The 9344-nt window shown below is 43.8% G+C and overlaps 2 pseudogenes; one reads left to right on the top strand and one right to left on the bottom strand.

The window, feature by feature from the left end:
• Positions 1-1399: 1399 nt before the first annotated feature.
• LOC100452208 (zinc finger protein interacting with ribonucleoprotein K-like) lies at positions 1400-3365 on the bottom strand (annotated as a pseudogene).
• Positions 3366-9237: 5872 nt separating this feature from the next.
• LOC112131171 (small nucleolar RNA SNORA40) lies at positions 9238-9344 on the top strand (annotated as a pseudogene).

Raw genomic sequence — 9344 nt, forward strand, 5'->3', positions numbered from 1 at the left:
GGGGTTTTACCATGTTGGCCAGGCTGGTCTTGAACTCCTGGCCTCAAGTGATCTGCCTGCCTTGGCCTCCCAAAGTGCTGGGGTTACAGGTGTGAGCCACGGGGCCCAGCCAGACTTCTATTATTTTTATCCTTTTCCTGCTTCTACAGCAACAGGCTTGAGGTAAACAACCCAGAAAGTCAACAAGAATAAAAAAAAAAAACTAATTATTTTTGCTGACAATGACCTCAGCTATTAGTGATACACAGATTTCTAGGTGCTGTCACTTGCTCAAAGCCACAGTCACAGGAATATTTGTTAATGCACTTTTATAAGGGGCACATTCCAAGTAGCTTGCTGCAGTCTCCGCCATATCCAGTATTTCTGGACCAATTATAGTTCACACCTGACTCCCATTGTCTTCTGAGTGACATCAGCCTATGGAATGTTTGATATCAGGGCATGTCTCCTTATAGAATCTTGTGAAAAACTTCTCAACAGTCCTGGGCATCATATGACGTCTTCTAGGAACAATGGAACAAATTTGTCCTAGTCCCCAAAGCACAGGTGCTTGTCATAATAGCTGGCTTTTCCTCAGGATAACCTCCAGTTTCACAGAAAGTATAGGCATCCAGGCCACAAATTAGAATAACCAAAACCTTGCATTGTTTCCTAGGAGATCTTAGGTAGCAAAACAAATATGACCAAAACCAGAATGAGAATTACTCTGTCATTTTACTTTTTCTGTAGAGGCCCACAAAAGCTCTCCACTCCTTCATATAGAATTCAAGTCTGTTTGCCACCCACCCCACATAGTAAACAAAACCCCAAGATTACAGGTGGATTCAAATATAAGGCCTTTAGAGGTGGTGCATGCCTGTAGTCCCAGCTACTCAGGAGGCTGAGGCATGAGAATTGTTTGAACCTGAGAGGTGGAGGTTGCAGTGAGCTGAAATCTCACCACTGCACTCCAGCCTGGGCGACAAAGGGAGACCCTGTCTAAAAAAAATACATATATATATATATATATGTATATAGCCTTTGTTAGTGCACAAACTGGAACAATGTGAGGCAGCCAGTTGCCAGGTGGTGACTTGGAGGCTGGAAGAATGACCAAGAGTCGTGTGAGACCAAGAATTTCCATGAAGGGAAGCCTTCTTCCAGCAGAACCCAGGCTGGGACCTCCTGACCAAAACTGGGTCAGATGGATGCTGTGATCAGTCAGAAAAGAGAATGAATTTCCCCTAAAGGCTCAGACTGCTCAAGATTTCCTCCAAAGAAGAAGAGAACACACAGATGTCTGCCTTGCCTCAGAATATCAGGGTGACCAATGCCTACTGTGCAAGGTGGTAGAGGGGAGATGGTTTCTACCAGAGAAACTTGGAAGCATAAGGTTCAACTTCAGGCAGGTGGCTCCCTCCTAAAGGCTCTCCACTGCCACAATACTACAGAGACAGCACATTCTCTCTAGGTCTAAGGCTCTTCTGAAGTGTGGACTTTCAGGAGCTAAATGATGATAGATCTTGAAGGTAAACACTCTTCCACATTTGCTGCATTTATGAGGCCTCCACGTGTTATGATATTTTTGGTGATGAATGAGGGTGGAGCACTGGCTAAAGGAATTCCCACATTGGTTGCACTCATAAGGCCTTTCTCCAGTGTGAACCACCTGGTGTTGAATAAGGCCAGGCTTTTGACTAAAGGACTTTCCTTGCCGGCCACACTCATAAGGCCTTGCTCCAATATGAATTCTCCCGTGTTGAATAAGGATGGAGGCCTTTCTCCAGTGTGAACTCTCTGCTGACTAAAGGATTTCCCACACTGGCCACACTCTTAAGGCTTGTTCTGGTGTGAATTCTTTGGTGTTGATTAAGAATGGCACTTTGACTACAGGAATTCCCACATTCACCACACTTATAAGGTCTTTCTCCAGTGTGAACTCTTCAGGGTTTAACAAAAGTGGCTTTTTTGCTAAAAGATCTCCCACATTGGCTACCCTCATAAGGCCTTGCTCCAGTGTGTATTTTCTGGTGGTCAACAAGGCTGGAGTTTTGTCTAAATAATTTTCCACATTTGCTGCACTCATAAGGTCTTTTTTTAGTGTAGATTCTCTGATGGTCATTCAGGCAGGAGGTTTGGCTAAAGAATTTTCCACATTCATTGCATTCTGAGGGCCTTTCCCCAGTATGCACTCTCTGGTGCTAAACAAGTGAGTACTTGCCACAGAAGGCTTCCCCACATTTGCCATTTTTTGTTTTGTTTTTTTGTTTTTGAGACAGACTTTCACTCTGTTGTCCAGGCTAGAGTGCAGTGGTGTGATCTCAGCTCACTGCAACCTTTGCCTCCTGGGTTCAAGCAATTCTCCTACCTCAGCCTCCCAAGTAGCTGGGACTACAGGTGCACACCACCACACCTGGCTAATTTTTTTTTTTTTTTTTGTATTTTTAGTACAGACAGGGTTTCACCATGTTGGCCAGGCTGGTCTCGAACTCCTGACCTCAGGTGATCCGTCCACCTCAGCCTCGAAAAGTGTTGGAATTATAGGTGTAAGCCACTGTGCCCGGCCAGCTTTCCCACATTTGATACACTCATAATGGCTTTTTCCAGTGTAGACTCTTAGACAGTGAACAGGAGTGTTTGTGCCTGGAAGCCTTCCCACACTGACCTGACTTGTAATGACTTTTTTGACTGTGAGTGTCCTCTCCAAATTTGGTGATCGTGTTGGGCTTCTTAGTTTTAGGAAAGACCAGGGACCTAGAAGCCCCAAGATGGCTGGGAGGTCCTTCCCAACCTCGCATTTGCGGAAGGGCTTCCCTGACATATGGAAAAGGCAGTGCTTCACATACAAGGCTCTGTCCATGTCCCTCTTAAAGGATTTCTTTGCACTGTGATGTTTCTGGTGCTGGTACTGGCTTGCAGGTGCTCCAACCAAGTATGGTTCTTGCCCAGGGAGATTAGCCAGAGGCAAGATATCTTTCAGGAATGGAACATATATCTCCCAGGGCTGAGTCTTCAGTGTGGATGAACCTGCCTTAAACTGTGACACTCCCACAGAAACATTCTGCTCAGAAGGTGTCTCTTCATCCTCTTTACCATGCCCACAACCCAGTGAGGCTACTTTTACAAGAGGCACATTCCAACTAGTTTGCTGCAGGCTCCACCACACCCAGTATTTCTGTACAAAATCCTGGGTAAAATAGAAGCGCAACGTTCTCCAGCATCACTTCAAGGTATAGGAGCCTCCGAGCCTCATCAGGAAGTCCCCACTCTTCCTGTGAGAAGTAAATGGCGATGTCCTCAAAGGTCATACAGCCCTTTGTGAGATTTATATGTTCTTCTGTAGTCATGGTAACCTGAGCCAGGGCCCTCAGCTCTGCCGCTGCCATTGGAGCCTGTGGACGGTGCGGGACCGGGACCGGGACCGGGACCAGGACCAAGACCAGCGCGGGGACCCGAGCAAAGGCTGTCACCCCCGCCGCCGCCGACCCCCATATCCGCCACTGTTCAGCAGGAGGGCCCCCTCCCCTCGCCCCTTCCTGCCCTCTCGCCAAACGACGCACTCCCAAAGCTCTGACGGCCTGGATGGACTCAAGAGCTGCTAAAATGACTGCCACTGGAGCAATACCCTGTCTTTTTTTTTTCTTTTTTCGTTTTTTTTTTTTGAGACACAGTCTCGCTCTGTCGCCTAGGCTGGAGTGCAATGGCGTGATCTCGGCTCACTGCAACCTCCGCCTCCTGGGTTCAAGCAATTCTCCTGCCTCGGCCTCCCAAGCAGCTGGGATTGCAGGCGCCTGCCACCAGGCCCAGCTAATTTTTGTAGTTTTAGTAGAGACGGGGTTTCACCATGTAGGCCAGGCTGGTCTCGAACTCCTGACCTCAAGTGATCCACCTGTCTTGGCCTCCCAAAGTGCTGGGATTACAGGTGTAAGCCACAGCACCCGGCCCAAGATATTTTAAAAGATATTCAATATTTGTGTTAAATTTATAAATGAAATATTTTAAAAAATGTTTAATGAAAAAAACCTGAGCTTGCTTCTCTCAATATAACTTTTTATATCAAGTATTGTGCTTGAAATGATTTCACACAGTTCCCTATCAAGGTTTTAATTATGACTATTTGTTTTTATTTCTTAAAGTTTAATTTAATTTAAAATTTTTGTAGAGACAGGGTTTCCCTATATTGCCCAGACTGGTTTTGAACTCCTGGTCTCAAGTGATCCTTCTGCCTCAGCCTTCCAAAGGGCTGGGATTACAGGCATGAGCTACCGTGCCCAGCCCACTGATGACTTTTTGAATTTTTTATTGTCACCATTGACAAGAAACTTTGTTCCCACAAGTAGGTGATAAAAACAACTTAAAAAAATTTTTCCAAAACTTACAACAGTTGAATTTTTTAGACAACTCGTGGCTAGAGTAAAAAAATAAAAAATAGTTTAATTTTTTGTAAATTGTATTTTTTTTAGAGACAAGGTCTTGCTCTATTGTCCTTTTTCTCAGGCTGCATTTGAACTCCTGGGCTCCAGTGATCCTCTTGCCTCAGCCTCCGCAAGTAGCTGAGACTACAGTCACGTGCCACCAGTCCTGGAAATAGTTGAAATATATTTTAAAAGTCCAACAGTTCTTCCTTTTCTTTCACTGATAAGCACTATGATGAAATATCTTGTGATAACACAAATGGATTCCAAATCCAATCCATTTTTTTTTTTGAGACAGTGTCTGGCTCTGTTGCTCAGGCTGTAGTGCAGTGGTACAATCTCAGCTCACTGCAAACTCCACCTCCCAGGCTCAAGCCATCCTCTCATCTAAGCCTTCCAAGTAGCTGGGAATACAGGTGCACACCACCACACCTGGCTAATTTTTTGTATGTTTTGTACAGATGGGGTTTTGCCATGTTGCCCAGGCTGGTCTTGAATTCATGAGCTCAAGTGATCCGCCTGTCTCGGCCTCCCAAAGTGCTGGGGTTACAGGCATGAGTCACCGCACCCAGACCCAATCCAAATTTTTTAATGTCAAGCATAGTATTTCAAAATAATGATGATGCTGTAATTTTCAGAACACACGGGCAGTCATCATGTGGCTAGCTTGGATGCCTCTAAGACAGCATATCAACAGCAGACAGACATATGTGAAGATATGAATTTGGGGCTGGTACCTGGAGCTGGGCCTACTGGCATTTTCTCTCCTCATTCCCTCCCCTAGTCTCAAATAGATGACGTGGTGGTTGATCACTTCCTTGGGTATACTCAGCATGAAACAGTGAAGCAGTGAGGGACAGAAGTTCCTTTAGTGCTGGCTGTGGAGACGGGATGGCAAAATTCTAGATTCTGTTCTACAGAGACTGCCCTCTGCAAAAAAGCCCAGCTAAGTTGCTAGCAGCTGGTGGTGACTGGCGTGAAGGCTCTGGCTTCTTCAAGCTCTGCCTGACTGCCCCAAACCCTGAGGGAATCAATAATTCTTGCCCTACTTATAATCCATTGACAGCACCCCAGTGTCTCAAGGTCCATCAGTTGGGAAGCTCTGCTTTATTAAATCTTTCATTAGAACTACAAAATGGGATGGGAGAAAGGCTTGCCATTTTAGGCCTTCACAAGAGGGGCGTCCCATATGCAGTCACTCTCCCTCAACCTCTCTCTCTAAAGTCCTTCTGGCTTTCCCACCCTCCTCCTCGGGAAGCTATAGCCTAGTCTTCTCCTCAAGAGAAAGAGCTCTAGTGTGTTCTGGTTTCTTTGTCTAGAGGTAGAGGGAGGCTTGCTGCTACCTAGGCTTGGGGGCTCTGGGGCTGAGGCCTGTGGGTGTCATGGTCTGCCATTCCTCCTGTGGTTACCCCACACCTCTAGAAGCTTCTGCTGTGCCAACGCAAGCTTCACTCACTAAAACATCACAAATGGGGCTGGACTGCTGGACTCCTAGCAACACTGTGTTGTAGCAACAGTGACAACAGCTGAAGGAAACAGTTCCTACGTGGACAGAGCAGGCTTCCAGATTTTTCTCCTTAAGGCAACAGAAGCCAGTAGTGACCCTCTGAAATGAGTATGCACCTCTGCGATTCACAGAACTCTTGTGAGAGGGCGCACTCTAGAGAAGGAAGAAGCATATTGTAATGATAGCTAAGCGAAGGGCTAGGGATAATTTAATTAGAAAAATAACCGAAATTTGTTTTACTTCAAGCTAGGTAAGTGGTATATATATTTTTACACTTCAAATTTGTTCTTTCCTGAAATGCAATTGCCTCCAATTATTATTGGCTTCTAGCACAAGTGGCCTTAACATAAATGTAATGACATATTAAACTAGTGAAACAAAGTGGGCTGTTCTCACTGATAATCTTGCCTGTTGTAGACTTCAAATCTCATTCCAAACCTCACTTTCCTGAGGAAGTGCTCTGCTAATTCCTGCTCTGGCAGCTTATTTAATCCTGGGTGCCCTTGGAAAAGTGAACAAAACTTCCGAGTTTTCTCATATTTGTTCGTCTGTTCAAATTTGTAGTAAATCACTCAGCTTACTGAAGTGCTCCTCCTTCTATGCCTCTGGTTTGCCTGAGGAACACGAAGACAAGAGCCAAGTACAAAGGAATGTCAGAACCAGGGTCAGGCCCTGGGAGTTGCCTTCTTTTCTTCTCCCTGGAATTAAAAATATCATTTAGGTCATGAAACTGCTACCTGGGTTAACAGCCAAGTCCCTGTCTACCCGCAGCTGTGCTGGCATTTCAGCTGACCAATCTTGCTATTCATTTCTTGTTAACTCTTACTTTTCCTCCTCTATGCTCCCCTAAGCACTTTAAGCTTTTCCCGCCATAGCACTTAGCACCCTGCTTATTTCTTTTTTTTTTTTTTTTTATTTCTAGTATCTTTCACACTACACTAAAAGTTCCATGAGCGCAGGGTCACTGACTACCTTGTTTTTCACTATGTCCCTAACATCTAGCCCAGGGTCTGCCTGGCATAGAGCCAGCAGTCAGTAAATATTTGTCGCACACATAAACAAAACTCTATTAGGCTTGGGGACTTGAGCAATTATTTTCTTTTCTCTAAGCCTCAGTTTCCCTATCCGTAAGATGAGAGCTCTGTAGATATTCTTCAAAGTCCTTTATAGTACTGACATTTTATGGTTTACTTTCCTCAAATGTGAATCCCATTCTCAGTGGATTCAAAACATTCCTCACTGATGACTTCATCTTCCACTTCGATGATATCAAAATTGCCCAAAGTGAGATCTTGCAATATATCCTGTCCATTTCTAAATTATTTTGCATAGCCACCTCTTCTGTCTTCTATTACCTCTTGTTTCAAAGAAGAAAGATTTCTCCATTCATAATTCCTGCCTTCCCCTGTTTTCCTCTGGGATCTTACCTTCATCCATCCATTCAACAATTATTTGTTGAGCACCTACCATGTGCCAGATGCTATACTAGGTACCCAGAATAGAACTATAGGCAAATCAAATCCCTATTATCCAAGAGTTTATACTTTTCCTCTATAATATCTCTGCAGATGCTCTCAAATCTTTATCTTCAGCTTGGATACTTTTCCAAAGCTTCAAACTGTAATATTCCGAGTTTCTTTTGGTCATCTCCATATGGATGTACCATCAATCCCTCATATCATTTGTAGCGTATCCCAAATTAAACTCTTCTCACCAAACTATTTTTTTCTTCTTGTTGATAGTCTTACTCTGGTTAATGATTCTATCATGGTCTGAGCCACTGATATTTGAGACCCTAGAGTTATAACTGCTTTCCTTAGTTTTATTGTCTGTACAAGGCTGAAATGGCTTTCCAAAAGATATTCATATCCTAATCTCTGGAACTTGTGAATGTTACATTATATGGCAAAAGGAACTTTGCAGGTGTGATTAAGACTCTTGAGATGGAAAGATTATTCTGGATAGGCCTGTGGACACGTGTCCCTTATAAGGACAAGCATCTTTATAAGGGAGAGGTAAGGGCATTGGACACAGAAGAGGAGAAGACAATGTGACTATGGAGGCAGAGACTGGAGTGATGTGGCCAAAGAATGCTGGTAGCTACTAAAGCTCAAGGAGGCAAGGAATAGATTCTCCCCTGGAAGCTCCAGAACTAGCCCTGCTGACATCTTGATTTTAGCTCCATAAGACTCATTTTGGACTTCTGGCCTCCAGAGTAGTAAGATAATAAATTTCTATTTTTAGAGATAGAAATTTAAAAATCTTTCTGTTGTTTAAACTCACTAAGTTTATGATAATTTATTATAGCAGCCATGGGAAGTTAATACATGATCCTCCCTCAAATCCGCTGCCAAGTCCTTTAAGTCTACTTCCACAATATCTTCCAGATCCATTCTCCCCTCACCGTCTCTACCATTACTGCCCTAGTTCAAGCTCTCATTACCTTTATCTGGTGTTACTAAAGTAGCTTTCTAAAAACAAAGTATGGTTGCTAGCTGGTATAAGACCCTCCATAGTTCTTATACCATAAACTTCTGCTTGAACACTTCCAGAGATGAGGAGCTTCCTGCCTATGATGCCATCAATATGATTATTAGACAACTCAAGTTGTTTGAAAGGTGTCCCAGTAATTTCTTTCTATTAGGCCTAGTTCTACCCATCCTGTGGGCTTCTCCCTACCAGATCCTGAGGACCTACCACTAACTTTTCAGGTTCCAGCCTCTACTTCTGTCTTCCCTGTGGAGTTAACTTGGGTAGGTTGAACTACATTTCCTGGAATTGTCTTCCTTGTGTGTTTCCTCTTAATGTGGGCCACAAGAGGGATTCTTGTGTGAGATTTGAAAGGCGGAAGTGAAACAACAGCCATTTTGCTATCCAGAGTAGGTGTTTATTAATTGACCCATTATCATGGTTTCTGCACTAATCACCGTCCTCATGAGTCTACTGGATGCAGTCAGATTAGCATTGGGTACAATAGTGAATAAAGACTGGTGCAGTAGAGAGGCCTGATCACTTGTTTGGCTTGGATGGTATGCTTATCTGAATGTGGTCTAGTGAATTCAGATCACATTTAGGAACATGGCAGCAATAGCTTCATGATGACTGCTGGGCTCACTTCTACCCAGAGTCTCATTAACCCCACAAAGAAGTCTAGATGTTTGTTTAACGGGGTTTTCTTGAAGCTGTTTCAGGGCGGGTGCACTAGCAGCAAACCACTTGGGCCTGTGAAGAACATCATAGCCCACACCAGCATATCTGGATGGATATGCTGCCCAGCAATGCCAATTATAGAGAAATAAAAAAAAATGAGCAAAAAAAAAGATAATAAAAACCCATATAACTTGTGGACAAAGACTTATTGACAGGTGCAAAAAATAAATAATCTTTTGCCACTCAGAATTCATTGTTCAGTATGAGTTTTGATACACATAAGAAGGAATATT

This window comes from Pongo abelii, chromosome X (genome assembly GCF_028885655.2).
Source record: "Pongo abelii isolate AG06213 chromosome X, NHGRI_mPonAbe1-v2.0_pri, whole genome shotgun sequence".
Classification (NCBI taxonomy): domain Eukaryota; kingdom Metazoa; phylum Chordata; class Mammalia; order Primates; family Hominidae; genus Pongo; species Pongo abelii.